Consider the following 26044-nt stretch of genomic DNA (forward strand, 5'->3'; position numbering starts at 1 on the left):
TACTCAGACAGTAGGCCCACCATTTTGACAGCACGGGGGGTGGTCAATGTACGCCATGGGAGGGTGCCCGTTCGCATAATAAATATCGGGGAGAGGGAAGTGTACCTGCCCCGGTATGCCACGCTAGCCAAATTATATACCACTAATCAAAATTCTATACAATCTGTGGAACCCTTGCCTCCATCTCACCCGGAGGAAGGTAACGGCTCTAAGAAAGACATGGAGGACTGGTGTCAGCAACTACATCTGGGTACTGACTCCACTCCCTCACATCAGAAACAAGGAGTCTATCGGGTGGTTCAAGAGTATGAGAGAGTGTTTAGTAAACACCCGTTAGACTTCGGGCGAGTCAAGGGGGTAGAACACCGCATCCCCACGGGAGATCATCCTCCCATAAAAGAGAGGTATCGACCCGTACCCCCTGCACATTACCAACACGCCAAGGGGATGCTTAGAGACATGAAGGAGGCTGGGGTAATCCGGGATAGCTGTAGCCCCTGGGCAGCCCCATTAGTTTTAGTCAAAAAGAAAGACAACACCATGAGGATGTGTGTAGATTACCGGAAAATCAACCGTATCACACACAAGGATGCGTACCCCTTACCAAGGATAGAGGAGTCATTGGCTGCTTTAAGATCTGCTAACTTCTTCTCTACCTTGGATCTCACTAGCGGGTACTGGCAGGTTCCTGTAGCAGAGGCGGACCGGGAGAAGACCGCATTCACCACCCCGATGGGACTTAGCGAGTTCACCTGCATGCCGTTCGGACTCTGCAACGCCCCAGGAACCTTCCAACGATTAATGGAGTGCTGTCTGGGCCACAGAAACTTCGAGACGGTCCTGTTGTACCTGGACGATGTCATCGTATACTCCAAAACTTATGAGGACCACCTGAAACACCTGGCGGAGGTGTTCGAAGCTCTGGCGAGTTACGGCCTAAAGGTGAAACCCTCCAAGTGTCACCTCCTGAAACCAAAGGTGCAATACCTGGGACACGTGGTGAGCGCTGACGGAGTGGCTCCCGACCCCGATAAGATCACCGCAATTAAGGGATGGCCAAGCCCCTCCAGCGTAAAAGAAGTGCGGCAGTTCCTAGGGTTGGTAGGCTACTACCGAAGGTTTATTCCCGGTTTCACCAAAAAGGCAGCACCTATGCAGGACCTCCTGATAGGCCAGTCCCGGAAGGCCAAGAACCAGAAGCCGCCCTTCAAATGGGAAAAGCTAGAAGAAGAGTCCTTCCGCCAGCTGAAGATGGCCCTCACGGGGGATGAAATCTTGGCGTACCCGGACTATAGCCAGCCCTTCATCCTCTACACCGACGCCAGTAACATCGGGCTAGGAGCCGTACTGTCCCAGATTCAGCAGGGGAGAGAACGAGTAATCTCCTATGCCAGCCGAAAACTGCGACCCACCGAAAGGAACCCCGAAAATTACAGCTCATTTAAGCTAGAGTTCCTGGCCGTGGTATGGGCAGTCACCGAGCGCTTTAGGCATTACCTCGCTTCTTCTCGGTTCACCGTATACACGGATAACAACCCGTTGACACACCTGGACACGGCAAGACTCGGTGCCCTGGAGCAGAGGTGGATGGCCCGTCTGTCCAACTACGAGTTCACAATCAAATACCGGGCAGGACGCTCCAATACTAACGCGGACGCCCTGTCCAGGATGCCCAACCTGCCGGACGAAGGAGAAGATCCGGAGGGACTGGAAGAAGTTGAACTCCCTGCGTTCCACCGTCATGGGACTATCCAGTATTCCCACCGGGTAAGGGGTAAGCAGGCTGCTACGTTGGACCCCTTACCCCACTACAACTGGGCGGAAACGCAAGACAGCGACCCTGCCGTCCGACTGGTGAAGGAGATGCTGACTCGGCCGGAGGCTCGCCTTGAACCAGACGCTCCGGAGGAAGCCAAACAACTATGGGCGGAGAAGAGTCGACTATTCCTTTACAAGGGGAAGTTGTGCCGCAGAATGGTCAACTCCCGGACGCATGAACTACTCTGGCAAGTAGTGGTGCCCCGAAGAGACGCAGCCATGGTGATGGAGGCATACCACGACGGAGCTGGACACTTCGGGTGGAAAAAGCTGGAGTTCCTGCTGCGCGAGCGGTTCCACTGGGTAGGCATGAGGGGAACCATTGAGAAGTGGTGCAGAGACTGTGGCCCGTGCAATCTGAGAAGGAAGGACCGGGCCAGCCAGAAGACTCCCCTGCAGTCCATCGTCACCCGGCAACCGTTGGAACTGGTAGCCTTGGATCATGTAAAACTGACCCCAAGCAGAAGTGGCTACGTCTACGCGTTAACCATCGTGGATCATTACTCCCGGTTCTTGGTTGTCGTCCCCATCAAGGACTTAACGGCTCAAACAGCAGCTAGGGCCTTCCAGCAGCACTTCTGCCGTCCACACGGGTACCCGGACCAAGTGCTGACGGACCAGGGACCTGCCTTTGAAGCGGAGGTCTTCCAGGAATTCTGCAATCTGTATGGCTGCCGGAAGATAAGGACGACACCCTACCATCCGCAAACTAATGGACTTTGTGAAAAAATGAACCAGGTGGTAATGGATCTTCTAAAAACATTGCCCCTGGAAGAACGCAGTCTGTGGCCTGAGAAGTTGCCCGATCTGGTGGACCTATACAACCACATCCCGGTAGGTTCCACCAACTGTACCCCGGCTTACCTAATGAGGGCGAGACCTGGTAAGTTACCTGTTGACCTGGAAATGGGAGTCCTGACACCTGAGGACACTTCACCAGAAACAGACTGGGACACAGAGAGGCAACAGCAGTACCGGAGAGTACAGGAGAGCGTGGAGCGAAGTCTCTGTCAGGCTAGGGAAAGACAAGAGAAGACTTACAACCAGTATGCTCCCGCTGTTCCCCTGGTACCCGGAGAGCAGGTCTTGAAGAGGAAAAGACGGCTCCACAAGTTGGATGACCAGTGGGAGAAGGACCCGTACACCGTACTGCCCTCAAGCCACGAGAACCCGAAGGTCTGTACCATCAGTAAAGACGGAGGGGAAACCACAGCCATTGTATCCCGGGACCACCTGAAGAAGTGTCCCGAACAACTGAGGAACCCTGAAGAGGAACAAGAAGACCATCGACCCGTGGGAGAAAGGGAAGATATGGTTAGTACCGTGCTCGGGGACTTCCCTCGGTCTTGGACTCAAGTCAATGGTGCAGTTGTGGTACCCGTACTCACCTTCCTCCAACCATCATCCCAAGAACCTACGGAGCAACGGGTAGAGCTGGAAGAACAGCCGGTCCAGGAGGCAGAAGACTCCACACAAGTAGAACAGGAGAATCAACCCTCTGCTTATAGTGAGCCTGCCGTACCCCTAGTGAGACAAAGAGCCGGTAGACAGCTGCCCAGTTTACCCTTGACAGCTCCTACACCCTGTAGTTCAGGGCCAGACAGTCAGCTCCGTAGGTCCACTAGGGCCACTAGAGGCCAGTTACCCGCACGTTGGAGGATCTAAATGTTTAAGCTATTTTATAATGTTTACCTGTCTATAGTTGCTTGTGTGTAATTTTGTATTTCTAGTTGTTTTTAGGAATCCTTGGTGGATTTACCGGGAATCCTTGTATATAGTTGGAGCGTAACCCAGGATGGACTAAAGACTGTCAAGGACTCGGGGTAGAACAGACCCCTACCTGGTTACGTCTCCCTGTGTTGGTGAAATGGACACCTTGCTTTCTTCAGAGACTGCACCCGGTTGCGGACACGCCGTAACCATCTTTATGTGTTTTCTTATTGTATTATTAATGTTTTGCCTTGTTATGTTTTCTAAATGTGTTTAGTCCCGGAGTACTAAATTTTACTAGGGGGGAATGTGACACCCCAGGGGTCTGGTTGCCACAGTAACGTAATGTTATGTCTGAGAGCAGGTGGGAGGTCCTTTAGTCAGGGATCCTGTGCATGCCACACCTCCTGCCCAGTCTTGGGAGGGGAAGAACTTCCCCTATATAAACCTGGGGCTGAGGCAGGGTGAGTGAGTAGAAGAAGAGAAGAAGTAGAGACAGCATAGGAAGAAACAGCAGTTACAAGGAGTCAGGGGCTGGCAGCTGCAGAGTTCGCCCTGACTAAGAAGACTTTTTACCGGACCCGGAGTCCGAGGCTGTGGGGACTAATTCCTGCCCAGCAGCAGAATCCGTCAGGCAGGGGATTTCAGGTCCTCTGGCCCAGAAGCCCGAAGGCACGGTCACACGCGTGGGACCAGCACCGCCATCGTGGAGCGGAAGCCATTAGAAGGCCCCGAGTCACCGGCCATACGGGTGAGCACCACACGGTACACTCAGGGACGTGGGCTACTTACATCAGCTCCTAGCAAGGTAGCCAGAAGAGTACAGTCAGTTTGGGAGGCCTACAACTACGCCTGGCCAGGGGAGATCCCATCTGCTCAAGGACTGACCAGGCCCCATCCGCTAGCAAGTACTCCGGGAGGGTCTTTTGTTGTTACCAGTAAAGACCCTGAACTACACCGTACCGTCTCTGAGTGGTTCCTGCTACCCCCATCATCCACGTCGGCTGCCCTGAGGCCATACCCCTCCCGTTGGGGGTTATACTATCACGCTGCACAATCCCACCATCGGCCTCAGCGGTCTGCCCTGCAGCAGCAGCCCCCTGGCTGCACTCAACGGGTGGCGTAGTCATCAACAATTTACTACTAATGGACTGCCGTCTAGTTTGACTCCCTGGGCACGGACCGGGTCACCGCCACGAGACTACAACCCTCCACAGATCCGGCTCCGGGTAAGCTCCCGCATGCGCAGCGCAGCGCGACACAGGCCCAGGGGCGCGTCACACACACGGAGCGAAGTGCTTTTATTCACACAAGCAAGGGCATGTGTTATTGGCAGTGTATGTCACATGTCATTGCCCTATAAGACCCAGCCATTTTCCCAGTCGCCACCATTTTCTCACTGCTGCAGCTGCGTGTTAGACGGCACCACTGTTGCTGTGTGCGCTATACCTTGTTAATTTCAAGCCAATTTTCGCACAAATCTATAGATAGCTTGGGAGTAGGGAATAGTTGTGATTGCAGTCCTTTTAAGGACTAGGTTACAGCATTTCCTACGACTTTTATCAGGTAGGTCTGTGCTCTTAAATAGATAGGTTGGGAGTAAAGACTAATTGTAATTGCAGTCATTTTCAGGACTAAGTTACATCAGTTCCTATCAGTTTTTGCCAGGCAGGTCTGTGCCAGTGCTGTGCAAGTTTTTTTCACAGCATTTGGCTAAATCTAGCAAAGCTAATCCTTTTTGGCCTATTGCAGAGTGTGTTAGTCAGTGGAGAAGCCTATCTGTGTTGCAAGCTACACCACCTGTGTATAGAATACCAATTTTTTTACTGCACCTAGTGAAGTAAAATCTTTTGGGCATAGCATCATTCTATTAGTCCATCTATACTGACCTCCATCAGGTTGCAAATTGAATATAATATTTTTCTGCATCTAGCTCTGAAAAAATATTTGGCCTTCTAGCAGTGTGTCGGACTTGTTCTATTAGTCCATCTATACTGACCTCCATCAGGTTGCAAATTGAATATAATATTTTTCTGCATCTAGCTCTGAAAAAATATTTGGGCTTCTAGCAGTGTGTGGGACTTGTTCTATTAGTCCATCTATACTGACCTCCATCAGGTTGCAAACTGAATATAATTTTTTTCTGCATCTACCTCTGAAAAAATATTTGGGCTTCTAGCTGTGAGTGGGACTTGTTCTATTAGTCCATCTATACTGACCTCCATCAGGTTGCAAATTGAATATAATATTTTTCTGCATCTAGCTCTGAAAAAATATTTGGCCTTCTAGCAGTTTGTGGGACTTGTTCTATTAGTCCATCTATACTGACCTCCATCAGGTTGCAAACTGAATATAATTTTTTTCTGCATCTACCTCTGAAAAAATATTTGGGCTTCTAGCAGTGTGTTGGACTTGTTCTATTAGTCCATCTATACTGACCTCCATCAGGTTGCAAATTGAATATAATTTTTTTCTGCATCTAGCTCTGAAAAAATATTTGGCCTTCTAGCAGTGTGTGGGACTTGTTCTATTAGTCCATCTATACTGACCTCCATCAGGTTGCAAATTGAATATAATATTTTTCTGCATCTAGCTCTGAAAAAATATGTGGCCTTCTAGCAGTGTGTGGGACTTGTTCTATTAGTCCATCTATACTGACCTCCATCAGGTTGCAAACTGAATATAATTTTTTTCTGCATATACCTCTGAAAAAATATTTGGCCTTCTAGCTGTGTGTGGGACTTGTTCTATTAGTCCATCTATACTGACCTCCATCAGGTTGCAAATTGAATATAATATTTTTCTGCATCTAGCTCTGAAAAAATATGTGGCCTTCTAGCAGTGTGTGGGACTTGTTCTATTAGTCCATCTATACTGACCTCCATCAGGTTGCAAGCTGAATATAATTTTTTTCTGCATCTACCTCTGAAAAAATATTTGGGCTTCTAGCTGTGTGTGGGACTTGTTCTATTAGTCCATCTATACTGACCTCCATCAGGTTGCAAGCTGAATATAATTTTTTTCTGCATCTACCTCTGAAAAAATGTTTGGGCTTCTACCAGTGTGTGGGACTTGTTCTATTAGTCCATCTATACTGACCTCCATCAGGTTGCAAACTGAATATAATTTTTTTCTGCATCTACCTCTGAAAAAATATTTGGCCTTCTAGCTGTGTGTGGGACTTGTTCTATTAGTCCTTCTATACTGACCTCCATCAGGTTGCAAATTGAATATAATATTTTTCTGCATCTAGCTCTGAAAAAATATTTGGCCTTCTAGCAGTGTGTGGGACTTGTTCTATTAGTCCATCTATACTGACCTCCATCAGGTTGCAAACTGAATATAATTTTTTTCTGCATCTACCTCTGAAAAAATATTTGGGCTTCTAGCTGTGTGTGTGACTTGTTCAATTAGTCCATCTATACTGACCTCCATCAGGTTGCAAATTGAATATAATATTTTTCTGCATCTAGCTCTGAAAAAAATATTTGGCCTTCTAGCAGTGTGTGGGACTAGTTCTATTAGTCCATCTATACTGACCTCCATCAGGTTGCAAACTGAATATAATTTTTTTCTGCATCTACCTCTGAAAAAATATTTGGGCTTCTAGCTGTGTGTGGGACTTGTTCTATTAGTCCATCTGTGCTGACCTCCATCAGGTTGCAAATTGAATATAATATTTTTCTGCATCTAGCTCTGAAAAAATATTTGGCCTTCTAGCAGTGTGTGGGACTTGTTCTATTAGTCCATCTATACTGATCTCCATCAGGTTGCAAACTGAATATAATTTTTTTCTGCATCTAACCCAGACAATAGTTTTGGCCTATTACCACAGTTTGGCCACTCAGCTCTGCTCGTTTCCCATCCATTGCTTTTTTGTGCAAACAACTCCAGAGTTGTGAATTAGTTAACCACCAAAATGAGTGGAGAAAGGCCTGCTGTTGGTGGAAAGGGGAATAGGCGTGTTGGGAAGGGGAAAAAAGGTTGTGTCCGTGGAGTAGGTGTTAAAGCAACAGTAACATCTGCAGAAGAAAGACCATCTTCCAGCAAAACTAAAATGTCTACTTCTTTTAGCGGACAATGTGATAAGATCCCTTTCTTATGGCCACGCCAATCACTACAAATTCCAGATGAGGCACAAAAACATCAGGTGCTTCAACGGATATCAAGTGCTCCTTTAAGTGGGCTCTCCTCCACATCAACTTCAACATCACAAATACTCCAGTCCTCAGAGGTGTCACCCCAATCGCACTTGCTTCCTCACAGCTCCCAAATCTCCAGCTGCCCGTCTGAGTATGAGGTAGAACAGATGGTTGAGTCTGCAGAGCTGTTTACTCATACTATAGCCTGGGGATCAGAGGTCGGCTCCAGCGCTTCTGTGAATCCAGACGAGGAAATGATCTGCACTGATGCCCAGAATCTTTATGAGTCGGATCCAGGACCAGACGCAGAAGGTTCTGACCATAATGTAGACCCTCATTCCCAAGCTGTAACTCCTGTTGTTGGAGACAATGAGACTCAAATACCTGATTGGAGCGACAACTTTAGTTTTTTGTCAGGGCAGGAACAGGTTGGCTCTGAGGGCCACGGGTGTGATAACACACAGGGTGATGATGATGAGGTTGGAGATCCCACTTACTGTCAACCCACAGTCAGCCAAGAGATGAGGTCAGCAGAGGAGGTGGAGGAGGATGCTAGTGATGACGAGGTCAAGTTGCGCCTTCCTGGACAGAGACGTTGTACTGGAAGCACGTCAACAACTGCATCCTCAAACACAACTCTGCCTCTGACCACAAGTCGTGGTGGCTCTTCAGGTCGCATGGGTGCTAAGCCTTGCATAGCCTGGGCATTTTTTCAGATCGATAAAGATGACCCAACTCGTGTTATCTGTAACATTTGTCAACAAAAGCTAAGTAGAGGCCAAAAAATACATAGTTTGAGTACTTCATGCATGAACCGGCACATGGAAATGAAGCATAAGTTGCAGTGGGAAGCTCACTGTGCTACAATGCGGCCCAGCCGGCCGGGCCAACCACCGTCTGCCCCATCTTGTGCATCTGCGGCCTCTTCATCCTCTGTGACTGGGGGGACAGCAGTCACACCTGTTTTGGGACGCAGACCTGCCACCTCTTTACCCGCAACAGCCAGCGTGATTGGCAGGTCATCATTTTCTTTGGAGGTGGTAACACCACTTGGTGTTGAGCGCTGTCCGACATCGATAGCACCACCTTTGGATCAAGGCAACCTAACATGTCCGCCTGCATCTTCCTCACAGACAGGCAGTTTGCCGGGGACACCCTTATCAACCCCGTCTAAGCAGAACAGCCAGCCCTCAGTCTCTCAGATGTGGACAAGCAAAATACCATTTCCTCCTAGCCATGAGAAAGCTAAGAGGTTGAATTTCACCATCTGCAAGCTCTTGGCTACAGAAATGATGCCTTTCCGCCTGGTGGACACAGAGGATTTTCGAGACCTTATGTCCGTCGCAGTGCCCCAGTACCAGATGCCCAGTCGGCACTACTTCTCAAAGAAAGGTGTGCCTGCGCTCGACCAGCATGTCGCACACAACATCACCGCTTCTTTGAGAAACTCTGTGTGTGACAGGGTGCATTTCACCACAGACACTTGGACGAGTAGGCATGGACAGGGGCGTTACATGTCGCTGACTGGGCACTGGGTAACTATGGTGACAGCAGGACAAGGGGCTGCTGTCCAAGTCTTGCCGTCCCCACGAGTTGTGCGTCAATCCTCTTTATGTCAAAGTTCCTCCACTGCTTCTGCCTCCTCAACCTCCTCTCGGTCCTCCACCTGCACCCAAAGCCTGTCTGGTCATGCCACAAGCTTTCTAACTGCGCAGAAGGGATCCTGCACACCTCCTTACTATGCTGGTAGTAGGGCTCAACGTCATCAGGCGGTTTTTACTTTGAAATGTCTGGGAAATGTGAGTCACACAGCTGAGGAGTTGTGGTCAGCTCTGGAGAACCAATTTCATGAATGGTTGTCTCCACTGGACCTGAAACCAGGGAAGGCCGTGTGCGACAATGCTGCAAACCTGGGTGCGGCCCTTCGCCGGGGCAATGTCACACACGTGCCTTGTATGGCTCACATGTTGAACCTGGTTGTCCAGCAATTTTTAGCCCACTATCCCGGACTAGATGGCCTTCTGCAGAGGGCACGGTCGCTGTGTGCTCACTTCCGCCGTTCGCATCCCGCAGCTCAGCGACTTACATCTCTACAGAAGTCGTTGGGCCTGCCACTTCACCGGCTAAAATGCGATGTGCCTACCCGGTGGAATTCACCTCTGCACATGTTGCAGCGACTGTGGCAGCACCGACAAGCCCTGGTGCAATATGTTCTGACGTATAGCCTGGGCTAACGGGATCCAGAGGTGGGGCAAATCACGCTGGAGGAGTGGTCTCAGATCAGGGACCTATGCACCCTTCTGCACAGTTTTGAAATGGCGACGAAGATGTTTAGTGGTGACGATGCCATTATCAGCATGACTATTCCGGTGATTTACATGCTGGAGCACATGTTAAACAGAATTCGGAGTCAGGTGGTGGCACAAGAGGAGGTGGAGGAAGTAGAGGAGGAAGAGTTGTATGCGGAAGGGCTAACATCTGCAAGGTCTAGACGGTCGGCAGCACCAAGGCGGCAGGCATGTGAGGGTTGGGGAGATGGTTTTACCAGGGCGCATGGTAGCAGCCAAACTAGTGAGGAGGGTACAGGAGCCCAGGAAGAAGTGGAGGACGAACTGATGGAAGACTCATCAGATGAGGGAGACCTTGATCACATTTCTGTTGTGCGAGGTTGGGGGGAGAGGACAGAGGAAGGAAGCATGATTGTTACCTCGCCACCAACACAACAGGGACTTGGTGCTCCTGGATGCGCAAGACACATGAGTGCCTTCTAGCTGCACTACCTGCAACATGACCCTCGAATTGGGAGAATTAGAAATAATCCTGACTACTGGGTTGCCACACTGTTAGATCCCCGGTACAAAAGTAAATTTGCAGAAATAATTCCTGTCATAGAAAGGGATGCACGCATGCAGGAGTATCAGCAGAGACTGTTGCAGAATCTTACATGTGCTTTTCCACAAAACACCAGTGGTGCACGTAGTGAATCTCACAGTTCCAACTTGCCAACCGTGGGACCGTCGAGTGTTCAGCACTCAAACCGTAACAGAAACACAGTATCTGCTGGTAACATCAATTTTGCGGAATCATTTCACCACTTTTTTAGCTCATCCTTTGCAAGGCCACAGGAGACAAGAAGTCTGACACATAGTCAACACCTAGAGACGATGGTACAGGAGTATCTCCAAGTAAACATTGAAGCCATGACTGTGTCACTGGACCCTTGCTCTTTTTGGGCTTCCAATCTGGATAAATGGCCGGAGCCCGCCACTTACGCCTTGGAGATCTTGTCATGCCCCGCAGCCAGCATTCTGTCTGAACGTGTGTTCAGCGCTGCTGGTGGTGTGCTGACAGATAAGCGCACGCGGCTCTCCACTGATAATGTAGACAGACTCACGCTCATAAAGATGAACAAATCATGGATCCGAAACGACTTTTCTACCCCTGTGTCATCCTGGGGAGAGTAAAAGCTTGATGATTGGTTAAAATCACCTCACCAACCGTTTTAAGCTTTCAAATTACTAATCATGTTTATCTGTATCTTGGCTGGAAAATAATTTGGGCTTTGTAGCAGTGTGCAGTACTGATTCTATTAGGTCATCTATACTAAGCTCCACCAGATTTAAAATTAATAATAATTTTTAGCTGCATCTATCCCGGAAAATAATTTTGGGGCTCCGAGATGCGCAAGACACATAAGTGCCTTCTTGCTGCACTACCTTCAACATGACCCTCAGATTGTCAGATTTCGAAGTAATCCTGACTACTGGGTTGCCACACTCTTAGATCCCCCACACTCTTCGATCAACCTTTTCATTTTAATAAAGACCAAAAAAATGGTCATTTTTGAAATTATAAGCTTTAGCAGGTTATTAGAAACTGAAATCAAACAGTTTTCAACTCAAAACTTTATTCTAGGTGATGTTACATTTGCATATAGGACCCCTTGTTCGAAAGGAGCTTCTGAACTCTCTCGTCCATTGAATTTGTCAGGTTTTGGATGGTTTCTGCTTCAATTGTTTTGCATGAGGACAGAATACCCTCCCAGAGCTGTTGCTTAGATGTGAACTGCCTCCTGCCATCATAGACACTCCTTTTGATGATGCTCCAGAGGTTCTGAATGGGGTAGAGGTCAGGCGAGCATGGGGGTCACACCATAAGTTTGTCCCCTTTTATGCCCATATCAGACAGAGATACAGATGTGTTATGTGCAGCATGAGACGGTGCATTATCATGCATGAAAATGATCTTGCTGTGGAATACACGGTTCTTCTTCTTGAACCATTGCAGGAAGTGCTGTTTGAGTAACTCCACATACATTATGGAGTTCATCTTTACCCCTTCAGGGATCCTAAAGGGGCTGACATTCTCTCTCCCCATGATTCCAACCCAAAACATTACTCCACCTCCTCCTTGTTGGCGCTGTAGCCGTGTTTGCGTGGGGTGTCCATCAACCAGCCATCCTCCACTCCATCCATCTGGACCATCGAGCGTTGCACGGCACTCCTCCGTGAACAAAACAGTTTTGAAATCAGTCTTCATGTAATGTCTGGCCCACTGGAGCCGTTTCTGCTTGTGTGCAGTGGATAGAGGAGGTTGACAGGATGGCGTACGCACAGCTGCAAACCTCTGAAGGACCCTGTATCTTGTTGTTCGGGGGACGTTGGAGGCACCAGCAGCTTTAAAACTTGTCTGCTGCTATGACAAGGCTTTTTTGCCGCTGCTCTTTTAACCTGACGTAATTGCCTGTAGGAAAGAGTCCTCAATTTGCCCTTATCAGCACGCACACGTGTGTACTGTGAATCAGCTACATACTTCTTGATTGCCAAGACACTTCATCCTGATCATCGCACAATGTTGATTGTAGTCATGCCTTGACCTAAACACTCCACAATTTGTTGCTTCTCAGCAGCCGACACATCCTTTTTCTTTCCCATTTTGGCAGAAAATGTAGGCTGCTTAATAATGTGGGACAGCCTTCTTAAGTAGTCTTGCCGTTCATTGGACACACCTGCCAAACTAATTAGCACAGGTGTCTGCAATTGCTTACAGTGATATAAAGAGCCCTGACACACATCACCATCAATGAGTTTAACTGACAAACAAACAAATTCTTCCCTTATCACTCCTAAATACTTTTTGCATAATAATTTGGAACACAGTGTACATGTGCTTTTCCACAAAACACCAGTGGTTCATGTAGTGAATCTTACAGTTCTAACTTGCCAACCGTGGTCTGTATGGAGTTGTTCAATAAAGGGCCCAAAATTAAGATAACATAGACTTGAGAGGTCTCTATGAATAGGAATTCCTAAGAATTTGATACCCTGTGAGGGCCAGGCAAAGGGAAAGTTGGACTGGATGGAATCCTGTATGGATTTGGGGAGGGAGACATCAAGGGCCTCAGACTTCGCTGTATTGATTTTAAAATTTGACCATGTAACAAAGTGATCTATTTCAGCCATAACAGCCTGCTAATGGATATATGTGATTGACATCATCAGCAAATGCAGAGCACTTGTACTCGGTGCCTCCCACCTCAATCCACCTAATATTGGGGTTATGGCGAATTGATGAGAGCAGGTGCTCCGTCACTAGGATGTATAAGAGAGGGGACAGAGGACATCCCTGCCTTGTCCCATTGGTGATTATGAAAGGTGATGAAAATGTTCCATTTATCTTCAGCGTAGGTGACGTATTGCGATACAGGGCTGTGATTTTGCCTATAAAAGGGTCCCCTAGACCCCTACCCCAAGCTTTTTAAGAAAATAATATATGGTGTGCCAGGAGACTCTATGGAATGCTTTCTCAGCATCCAACGAGAGTATCTAATTACAAATTTTTAACTGCATCTAGCCCAGGAAATACTTTGTGCCTAGTAGCAGTGTCTGCTAGTCAGCGGATTATCCCGGCTGTTAAGCAAGCTACACCACCTGTAGTTTGGACACTTAATTTTTTCAAAGGAAATGCTTCGGGACCACGGGATACTCAGTGAAGAGCATCAGGAGGCACCCCAAGGCATAGGGGCTGGGACTGGCGGTAGGACGCCTTGCGGTGGACAGCCGAGCTCGATCCTTATAAAAGCTTTTTAACTGCAGCAGCTTTAGTGGACGCTACTGGAGCTGGAATTACGCGGCTGCTGGCATGAGACTTGCCCTTCAATAGATCCTTGTAAAAGGATTTAAAGTGTATTCATTCAAATTAGAGAGACAATTTAAATTAAAAAGCTTAGAGCTTCCTCCACCACAGGGGGGTCGCTCGACCCACCAGCGGACAGGCACCAGTATTGGGAGAGGGGGGCTGGCCGTCAGGGTCCACCGCGGCTCTGGCACAAACGGAGGTGGCACGGGCAGGAACGGACTGGCCATGTCGGCTTCTCACTTTTTGGATTTTAGAAGGGCATGACATGCCTATATCTGTGTCTCCCCCTCCTTTTACTCCTCCACCTCTTTTCTTTTCGCATGACTAAATGTACTTGTCACTTTTCCATGTGTTAGTTATGTCTTCTGAGCAGTTTGTCAGCTTTTGGACACCTTTGAAGGTGTTTTCTATGTGTTTCTATGTGTTTTTGTTTGCCTGCCATTGGTTTTAACGGTGTTCGAAGGTGTTCGACGAACGGTTCGGCGCACGGGTGTTCGACGAACCAAACTCGAACACTACGGGGGTGGCTCAACACTAATAGTGACCAAATACTACAATACTGATCAGTAATAAAAAAAATACAATGCTTATATTACCATAAGTGCCATTATGCACAGGATCTCTGTACAACATAGTAATAATAGTGTAAGTGTACAGGTAATACAGTGATCACCAGTGCCATTATATACTGGATCTCTGTACATAGTATACAGTGTATAGTGTCAGTGTACAAGTAACACACTGACTCACCGGTGATGTCTCTAGTTAAAGTCCTTCATCTTCAATTTTCTTGTTCATCCAGCACAGACCACCATCACTTCTTCCAGCCAGGACTTGTCGCTGCTAAAATAACACACAATTAACTAGAGCACCACTTCCAGAGCACATCACCCACTTTTTCCCCAACTTCTACACTACACCAGATGAAGAGGAAAAAGCGACATAGTGCTGCACTGCACATTAACAGGACCCCCCCTCACTGAAAACAGTATTCTCAAAAATAAACTATATCATAGCAGTATTAATATTCCTTAATTAGCCTCTACAGTAATAATGTCGCACATCCTGGCGCCATGTCTCCATCCTGCCTCCATTGTCTTCATCCTGCCCCCGTTTGTCTCCATTAGTCTCCATTCTGTCCCTATGTCTCCATCCTACCCCCAATGTCTCCATTCTGCCCCCATGTCTCCATTTGTCTCCATTCTGCCCCATGTCTCCACTATGCCCCCATGTCTCTATTCTACCACATGTTTCTATTCTGCCCCCATGTCTTTCCATTCTGCCCCATGTCTCTCCATTCTGCCCCCATGTCTCCATTCTGCCCATATGTCTCCATTCTGCCCCATGCCTGTATTCTGCCCCCATGTCTCCATTCTGCCTTCTTGTCTCTCCATTCTGCCTAATGTCTCTCCATTCTGCCCCATATCTCCATCCTGGTCCCATGTCTCCATTCTGCCCCCAATGTCTCTCCATTCTGCCCCCATGTCTCTCCATCCTGCTGCCATGTCTCTCCATTCTGCCCCCATAGTGCGGCTTTACAAAAAAAAGTAAAAAAAGTTTCTCCTTACCTTGCTGCTCTCCAGCTGCGCCGGCTCTCCCATCACCCGAGGCACAGACGCCGATGCATGACAGTGACATGATACACCGGTGATAGATTGACCACACGGCAATAAACTTCAAGTGAACGTGCGTCCGAGGACACACGTTCACAATAACTGAAACGGCAGAATCCTGCCGCTGGGGCCTAGTGAGCAGAAGAACGGGGGCCCCATACACTAGTGATGGTGGCCCTGCCTGTCTGCCACATTATACATACTTTAAATAGTGACAGACCCAGTGCAGGCAGCAACTACTGATGTGCAGAGCGTGGACTTGAGGAGGGAGACAAGGCAGGGATGCGCGGCCGCTTGTCCTTCAGTCTTCAGGTGTGCGTGTGATCCGGCAGCATCACCATTGCAAGCTTCTCTTTGGTATATGGTAGGCGTGGCTTAAGCAGACACACCCAAGCTCTGTATGCTGGGTACGTCATGCCAGACGTCATGCAACAGGGAGGGCCTGGCATCATTTAAATGACCTGCAGAAGCGGCGGTTACATGCAGATTATAATGAGGGCAATTCGTTTTTGGACCATGGTCCCCCCAGAACCCCGGGCCCTGGGCAGTATCTCAGATTTCCCCCTTTATAATCCGCCTATACGCAGGACTAATCAACAATTACCAAAAACATTTAATTGCAGCTATTGCTGCACAAGTTCGTCACACCAGATATTGAAGGCAAAGGTTCACATATTTTTGCCCCCCACAGATATTTGATATTGGATCATTTACTGTACCTCAATAAAAAATAGACAAAAATCTAATATTTTTCTACTCATTTGTTTGATTTGGTTCTTTTCATCTACTTTAAGAACTTCTGAAAATTATGTAGTTTTAGGTCAATTGTATGCAGAAATATGGAAAATTCTGAAGGGTTGACAAACCTTCAAACACCAACCACTGTTTATTGGTCTTTCAAATACTGAGCTCAATTTTGTTACTATACATTTGTGAATGCTGTCTTGGCATGGTGAATATTTAAAGGGGTTTGGGTATAGGTAATTAATGGTTTATCATTAGGATAGGCCATAAATGTAAATTATGTGTTAGTGGTCCAATCATGGACACCAATACCAAGCTACTTTTTGGAAGGATAAGTAGACAACGCAATGTAGAAATTTAAGAGGCTTCAGTGCCCCCATTGCTGCCTCTTCAAACAGCAAATTGGTAGGGATACCTAGGTTAGAGCCCCAAGAATCTCATATTGGTGGTCTTTCCTAATAATAAGCCATTAATAATTTGACTTCAAGGAAAACCATCTAATTTACTCAGACCCAGCTGTAGTTCTGTGTTATGAGTTCAGAAATAGATATGAAATTCCTCCACTTCATTGTGTTACTAAACAAGAAAATGGTTATGATGACTAACAAGGCAACACTTTCCTCACAATCTTTTCATTACAGCAGATGTCCTTGTCTAAATACGGTATAGTTTTTATTTTTAACCTACCATTGTCCTGTTTTCAGGAAAACTCTTTGTTTAGACACAACTCAAAAACTGCCATGTCTCACATCTTGGTCAAGCACAGTATTAACGTTGAACAATGCAAGAAGAATGTAGTGGAAAACATGTCTTACAAGAACACTCGACGTAGGCGAGAATTTGTACCAGAAGAAATGAAAGATGCCCACTACTGGGAAAAGAGAAGACGGAACAACATAGCTGCCAAAAGGTCAAGAGAAAAGAAACGTCTACAAGATTCTGCAACAGAAAACAAGATGATGGAGCTAAATTTGGAAAATAGTACTCTGAAAGCAGAATTAATGTATATTAAAACTAATTTAGGGCTTACGAGTCCACCAGAATATATCAGACATATTCATGCCAATCCAATTTGTTTATCACATGATCACATTGTTAAAATTGATTTTCCATTTCAAAGGGGGAACTATGGCACGCATCTTTTCTCCAAAGTATCTGTGGAAAATGTAATGGAAAATCATACACAATTTAAAGTGAATTTTTCTAGAAAGGAATCAATGGATAATTTTAACTATTCCAAACAGCTACCAACCACATTACCTGATCATGATCTAACTGATGCATTGCCATATCACATTAACCAGGCCCCAGTTCCCAGTTTGTTGAATCACAGTGGTAGCGGTGACAGCATACCTACAGAACTTTCAAGTATTCCACATTTGATGTCACCTTTTTGCTCACAAAAGATGTCTGGAGATCAGAAAGTATTTGCCTTACCCCACAAACTGAGAATGAAGAGCAAAGTTGAGTAATGGATATATTAAAGGAAATATGGCAAGTCCCTCATGCCCTCCAAACCACAAGCAATCCTATATTCCTTTATAAACACCCTGCCTAATAAACCCTTTATAGCGTTTCATATATTAACAGATCTTGAAAAAAAAGTATTTTTAATGTCCATTTTAATATGCAAATTAATCTTTTGAATAATCATTGGGGTGATTGTTTCCCCAGACTGGTCCCACTCAGCATGTTATCACGCCCCTGTGGGCATGATAACATGATTTGCAAGAGCCGGCGCCATCGCCAGCTGTCTGAAAATCCTGCGAATGCGCTTGACTTTCTTTCCAACAGGCTTCAGGGGCGCACTGTCCGAAAACAAAGAAGAAGCTTGGTCTTCAGCTCCTCAGTTGACGTCAGGCTTCTTCTCTGCGTCTGGCCATACACAGTAAGCCTCTGAAGGCATAATGCGTATGTGGCACCCCAGGGGTCTGGTTTTCCACAGTAATGTAATGTTATGTCTGAGAGCAGGTGGGAGGTCCTTTGGTCAGGGATCCTGTGCATGCCACACCTCCTGCCCAGTCTGGGGAGGGGAAGAACTTCCCCTGTATAAACCCGGGGCTGAGGCAGGGAGAGTCAGACAAGGAGAGTGGAGACAAGAAGCAGCATAGGAAACAGCAGACTTACAAGGAGTCAGGGGCTGGCAGCTGCAGAGCTTGCCCTGACTAAGAAGATTCTTTACCGGACCCGGAGTCCGAGGCTGTGGGGACTAACTCCTACCCAGCAGCAGAATCCGTCAGGCAGGGGATTTCAGGTCCCCTGGCCCAGAAGCCCGAAGGCACGGTCACACGCGTGGGACCAGCACCGCCATCGTGGAGCGGAAGCCATTAGAAGGCCCCGAGTCACCGGCCATACGGGTGAGCACCACACGGTACACTCAGGGACGTGGGTTACTTACATCAGCTTCTAGCAAGGTAGCCAGAAGAGTACAGTCAGTTTGGGAGGCCTACAACTACGCCTGGCCAGGGGAGATCCCATCTGCTCAAAGACTGACCAGGCCCCGTTTGCTAGCAAGTACTCCGGGAGGGTCTGTCGTTGTTACCAGTAAAGACCCTGAACTACACCGTACCGTCTCTGAGTGGTTCCTGCTACCCCCATCATCCACGTCGGCTGCCCTGAGGCCATACCCCTCCCGTTGGGGGTTATACTATCACGCTGCACAATCCTACCACCGGCCTCAGCGGTCTGCCCTGCAGCAGCAGCTCCCTGGCTGCTCTCAACGGGTGGCGTAGTCATCAACTATTTACTACTAATAGACTGCCGTCTAGTTTGACTCCCTGGGCACGGACCGGGTCACCGCCACGAGACTACAACCCTCCACTGATCCGGCTCCGGGTAGGCTCCCGCGTGCGCAGCGCAGCGCGACACAGGCCCAGGGGCGCGTCACGTACACCCGGCATCAGAGGTGTCAAGACCTGTGGGAAAGAAAGTTGTGCGCATGTGCGAGAATTGCAGGGAGCTGACGATGATGCTGGTTCTTGCAAATTATCCATATAATAAAGGCAGTCGATCCAGCACTTCCGATAAAACGTATATTTTTATTTAGAAAGATTCATCCATAAAAGGTATATAGTTCCATAAAAAATCCACATAAATTAATGGAAAAGCATATCATCTGAGGAAATAGTCCTAAGGGAGATGCGTTCAAGATGTTGGTTGACTCGTTTCGAAGTGATACTTCTTATTCATAACCTACTATGGGAATGAAGCTCAGACAGACAGATTTTTTATGGAGCTATATACCTTTTATGGATGAATTTTTTAAAATAAAAATATACGTTTTATTCTAAGTGCTGGATCAACTGCCTTTGTTATATGGACTGTTTCCGTTGGAATTTGGATCCGTGCACATCTGCATCTGAGAATAGGTGGGCTGATCGTCTATATATTTCTTGCAAATCATGTTATTATGCCCACAGGGGGGTGATAACATGCTGAGTGGGATGACTAGTTTGGAGAAACAAACACCCCATCGATTAGTCAAAGGTTTATTTGCATATTAAAAATGGACTTAGAAATACTTTTTTTTTAAAAGATCAGTTAATATGTCAAACACAATAAAGGGTGTGTTAGGCAGGGTATTTATAAAGGAATAGAGAAATGTTGATGGTTTGGAGGGCATGAGGGACCTGTCAGGTTCCCTTTAAATTAATACAGCTATAAAGTAAAAATGATACTTTGATTTTTCAGAAATTTTATTAAGATACTATTATGTTGCATCATATCTTAATGAAATTCTTTAAAGGGGTTAGCATAGTTTAGCATAAAGAATCAAATCATGCTACACTCACCGTCCCCAAGTCCACCAATGAGTTTTTGCCGCTGTTCCCAGTGTCTGGCATTGGCTGCAGTGCTGCGATAGCTTTGTAAACAATGTTTTGTACTTTGAAAATAAATTGTGAATATTTTTATTCTATAATGCAATGTGTGTGTTTTATTTCTTTTTTTGTAATCGTGGTTTAGAACATTTAAGTTTTCCTGCACAAGGAGCAATACTTCAGTTTGTCGCCCCCTAATATACAAAAGTTAAGCGGTTTGAGTAGTCATGGGTTTTTGGTTGTCATGTAACTGCTTAAATGACATTGCATACTTATAGTCACGTGCCATCTAGTTTCTCTTTCTGATTCCCTCAATGTTCAGGGAAAAATTACAGCCCCTTTACATTAAGAGAAGCAGGAAGTGAAGCTAGTTAGCACACGATCTTAAGTGTATGTGCACAGAACGTCTCTTAGACGTGCTGATTACTGGGTGGCCACCCTGCTGGATCCCCGCTATAAGCACAACGTGCCATCCTTACTTCCACCACTACAGCAAGATCTGAAAATGCGGGAATACAAGCGTGCCCTGGTAGATGCACTACTGATGGCGTTCTCACCTGACAGTGAGAGCTCAGTGGAAGAACAAGGCAGAGGAGGATGAAGTCGCCAACGCAGCTGGGGCACTGGCACCTCCTCGGAAGGCATGATTGCAAGGCAGAAATATTTAAAACCTTAGCACGTTGCAAAATCCAGCACCACCATCTCATACGATTCCTATTTTGTTACAATACAAACAGAGTTTTTTTGGCACAGTACTCCCAGAGGCTTTTTGGCACAGTACAAACAGATGTTTTTTCGGCTCAGTACAAACGGAGGCTTTTTGGCAGAGTGTTCCCATAGGCTTTTTGGTAAAGAAGAAACAGAGGCTTTTTGGCAAAGTACACACAGAGGCTTTTTGGTAACGTAGAAACAGAGACTTTTTGGCACAGTACACACAGAGGCTTTTTGGTAAAGTAGAAACCAAGACTTCTTGGCACAGTACACACAGAGGCTTTTTGGCACAGTAGTCCCAGAGGCTTTTTGTTACAGCACTCCCAGAGGCTTTTTGGTACAGTACAAACATAGGCTTTTTGGCCCACAAATGGGAAAGATGGCTGCATACTAGAATTTGTTTTAGACACACCACTCACAAAAAGACAGCTGCGGAGTAAAATCATTTTTTAGAAACACTGCTCATATAGACACAGCGGTAAAATAAAATAATTTTTTCGGCCCACAAATAGGAAAAAGATGGCTGCATGGTGCAAAATGTTTTTAGATGCATGTAATGCAGGTGATCTGAATGCAACAGCGGAGACACCAGGCGGAACAAAAATCTACCTTTATTTGCTTAACAGAATAATATGAATAGAAGATTATTATTATTAGAGGCAGAATATACGGACACAGTGTTCACAGAATCAATGGAAAACAATTATAAAAACAGGAATATATATTAGTTAATGTACAATAGGGAATATCAGGATAAACTCGAGGTCTACAATCCAACCTAATTATAGTTGGGAGGGTAAACACTGTACTTGGCGGGAACAGTCTCTAATAACTTTCTCGGTTTTCTGGACCGTGACAGGGGCCACTGCTCTGTCTCAATAACTGCACATTTTCCTAACAAAGTCTATCAGTTCTCTCGGGGACACTCTACCATCAGCTGGACCTCATCTGGGCCGCAGACCTCCCTCTGCCCACGCCCGGTACCGTAAGTCTCTGCTGAAAGTGATGGCCCGACCTACACGTCTCCTCCTATCACTGGCCCAGGCTCAGGTCTCTGGCCCGGTATCCTCAGGGCTTCTTTGGTACTTGACCGCCAATGAGTGTCTACTTGGTCTGTATCGATGGGGGCTGGTCCTCGGCTGTTTACTAGCGTCGTCTGGGTCGGGAGCCGTGACCAGCGTCATTGGGGTCTTCGGTGCTTGACCGTCGATGGGTGAAGTCTGGACCTTGACTGGCGTAGCTCTGGTCTTCGGTGCTTGACCATCGTCGTCTGAGTCTGGGCGTTGCTGGTACACACAGCTGTAGTCAACTTTCATGTCTGCTGGAGCTGCAACAGGACCAACTGTCACTTCTCTTGACACCAAATCCCTTTCTGTTCTGGTGTGCTGGCCTTTTGTATCCAAGGCTGGCGTCATCGCCATCACCTAACCCCAAGCACTGGCCAATTCTGTCCCTCCTGCAACTTCTCTCCTCCGGATCAGTTCTGCTGGGTTTTGTTCAGGCCTGGAAGCCGCACAGCATTGCAGCGTTTTATCCCCTGTGCTCCGTTCTCCTACATACACTACTCACAAAAAGATAGGCAGTAGAATTTTTTTTTAGAAACATTGCTCGTATAGACACAGCATTAGAATAAAATAATTTTTTCGACCCACAAATGGGAAAGAGATGGCTGTACAGTACATACAATTTTTTTTTTAGATACACTACTGACAAAACGACATCTGCAGATTAGTAATTTTTTTAGAAACACTACTCACATGGACACAGTGATACAATAAAATATTTTTTTTGACCCACAAATGGTAAACAGATGGCTGCATAGTCCCGTCCTGTCTTGTCCTGTCCCGTCCCATCCCATTCTTGCCTGTCCGCCAACCTGGGGGCTGTATTCCCAGGCCTGTCTGAACTATCTCCTAGCCTGTTTGTCCGCCTCTCTGGGGGCCGTATACCCAGACTCGATCCTGTATCTTGTCGCAATGTCAGTTCCTGTCTAAACACTCTCCTAGCCTGTTTGTCCGCCTCTCTGGGGGCCGTATACCCGGACTCGCTCCTGTATCTTGTTGCAGTGTTAGTTCCTGTCTGAACACTCTCCTAGCCTGTTTGTCTCTGTGTCCGTACCTTCCCTTTTCTTGCAGTCTCTGAACCTGCCCCTACTCCTACTCATAGTCTCTGTACTTCTGTTGTGTGTTTGGAGTCCACTCGCTACTTCATTGCAAGTACCTTGTGTGTATCTGGTTCTGGTTTTCCCTTCCAGTCTGTTCAGTGTGAACAGAGCCCTGTCCTCTCTTCTTTGCCTTGCTCACCGCTCCGGCGGTTCCTGCCTGCTCTGCCTTGCTCACCGCTCCGGCGGTTCCTTCCTGCTCTGCCTTGCTCACCGCTCCGGCAGTTCCTTCCTGCTCTGCCTTGCTCACCGCTCCAGTGGTTCCTTCCTGCTCTGCCTTGCTCACCGCTCCGGCGGTTCCTCTCCGCTCTGCCTTGTTCACCGCTCCGGCAGTTCCTCTCTGCTCTGCCTTGCTCACCGCTCCAGCGGTTCCTCTCTGCTCTGCCTTGCTCACTGCTCTGACGGTTCCTCTCTGCTCTGCCTTGCTCACCGCTCCGGCGGTTCCTGCCTGCTCTGCTTTGCTCACCACTCCGGCGGTTCCTGCCTGCTCTGACTTGCTCACCGCTCCGGCGGTTCCTGCCTGCTCTGCCTTGCTCACCGCTCCGGCGGTTCCTGCCTGCTCTGCCTTGCTCACCGCTCCGGCGGTTCCTGCCTGCTCTGCCTTGCTCACCGCTCCGGCGGTTTCTCCCTGCTCTACTTGCTCACCGCTCCGGCGGTACCTCTCTGTTCCGCCTTGCCCACCGCTCCAGCGGTTCCTCTCTGCTCTGCTTGTCTACCACATATGCGGTTCTGTTCCTGAATCCCAGTCTGTACTGGACCCTATCCAGCCTGTGCTCCAACTTGCTAGTACCTCCCCGTCTGCACGGCAGCCGTACTTGTCAGTACTCTCCTGTCTGCATACCAGCCGTGCCTGCCAGTATCCTCCTATCTGCACTCCAGCCGTGCATGCCAGTGCCCACCTGTCTGCATGCCAGCCATGCCAGCCAATACCCACCTGTCTGTATGCCAGCCTAACCTGCCTGTTCCTGTATTCGCCATTGTGGGTCAACAGCCGTGTCCGGGGTCTGGCCTGGAGTAGCACCTGGTCCCTCTGCTTGGTTCCTCCCTGGTGCACGGCGTCGTTAGCCATCGTGCGACCTTGGTCGGATCGGGTTGATACTTAGTTGCGCCCCTCCATGCACTCTCCAGTTCACGGCACAGTGGAATCACTAAATCACGCACACGCCAGTCAGCCCGGGCGTGTGTATAACACATGGTGGTACAATAAAATAATCATTTCAGCCCACAAATGGAAAAGAGACGGCTGCAGAGTAGAATTTTTTTTTAGACACACTACTCCCAAAAAGACAGCTGTAGGCTACACACAGGCTTTTTGGAACAGTACTCCCACAGGCGTGGCATCAGAGTACACTCAGAGGTTTAAAGGCACAGTACTATCACAAGCAGGGTTGCAGAGTACACACAGAGTCTTAAAGGCACAGTATTCCCACAAGCGGGGTTACAGTGTACACACAGAGGCTTTTTGGCACAGTACTCCCACAGATATGGGTGTATTATACACACAGCGGCTTTTTGGCACAGTGCTATCACAGACCTGGGTGCATAAGGGTAGAAACATTTGTTTTGATGCACAGAACCATCAGAGACCAGGGTGCATAAGAGTATAAAAATGTATTTTTACATACATGACTTCCACCAACATGGTTATAGATTAGAAAAAACTTTTGGGTACGCAGAGTACTATCACAGACACGGGTGCAGAGTACACATAGAGATTGTTTTTGGAAAACTGCACACACATAAAACCTAATACTGTCCCTCACTACAGCTGCGTTCTATCCCTATGCTAAGTAGAGCAGAAATAAAAAATAATAATAATCTTGAACCAGGAGTAACAGGTCCAAGTGGAGTAGGAGATGGACATGGCGGTATAGGTGTAAGAGGCAAGGGAGGAGTAATCCCAGACTGTTTTTTTTTGTATTGTTTGTACTTTTTTTTCTTATTTTTATGGAGCTGACTTAAAACAACCAAGAATTAACAAAACTAAAACTACCAATCTAAAACCAGAAGGTGTAGGTCCAAGTGTAAGAAAAGGTGGACGTGGCGGTATAGGTGGAAGAGGCAAGGGAGGAGTAATCCAACACTGTTTTTTTTTGTATTATTTGTTTTTTTTGTTCTTTTTTTTCTTTTTTATTATGAAGCTGACTTGAAACAACCAAGAATTAACCAAACTAAACCTAGGAATCTAGAGCCAGGAGGTGTAGGTCCAAGTGTAAGAAAAGGTGGATGTGGCAGAATAGGTGGAAGAGGCAAGGGAGGAGTAATCCAAAACTGTTTTTTTTCAGTATTTTTTTTTATGGAGCTGACTAATGTTGAGCGAGCATGCTTGACACTGCTCGGTACTCGCCCGAGCATCTCACTACTTGGGATGTTCGGCGAGCACTGAGCATTTTTGGGTTACTCGGGCGGGAGCTTGGGTCTCCGCCCTGCATGTTTGGCGCTCTTTACAGAGCTAATGAACATGCAGGGATTGCCAGCCAGTCACTGTAATTCCGCAGCTATGTTGGCATTACAGTGATTGGCTGGCCGCACAGCGTCACCTCGAGTATTTAAAACCAGGTGCCGCCATCTTGGACCCAGTCGCTCCGGATCAGACAGTGTAGGGAGAGTGCTGCTGAGCTAGGGAGAGATTTATACTGCGAAATAGGTAGTGTAGGGTCTCTAAAGCCTGCAAAATCAAACAAACAGTCCTTCTGAGGACTAATATCCATCACAGATATCAGGCAGGCAGGCTATATAGGAGACGCAGTGGTTATACCAACAAACACTGCATTACAGTCCTGTGTGATGCTGCTGCTCAAATTGCTAGACTTAGCCCCAGGTCTCAGGGGCCAGGAAAAATCCTTTATTTTTCATCTAAATCCTCTTTTTTTTTTTTCCTCAGTCAGACTGTACAAATACCCGTCTTATTAACCTTTTGGTATTTTTTCCCTGCCCAAAAAAAATTGAGTGTGTCTGTGAGTGTTCAGACACAAATATATCTGTTTAAAAGAGTCTGGTTTCGGCCAGATAACTAGAACTGTGGTTTTGCAGTTCCACGGTTCAAATCTCTGTATTATCCACTTTTTTGCCTTTTTTTTCATAAAAAAAAACAGTTTGAGTGTCTCGCTGACTGTTCAGACACAAATATATCTATTTAAAAAAGTCTGATAAACGCCAGGAAATTAGAACTATGGTTTTCCTCTTCCT

Source organism: Phyllobates terribilis, unplaced genomic scaffold (genome assembly GCF_046119375.1).
Source record: "Phyllobates terribilis strain yellow unplaced genomic scaffold, ASM4611937v1 Scaffold_1__5_contigs__length_1240528914, whole genome shotgun sequence".
Classification (NCBI taxonomy): domain Eukaryota; kingdom Metazoa; phylum Chordata; class Amphibia; order Anura; family Dendrobatidae; genus Phyllobates; species Phyllobates terribilis.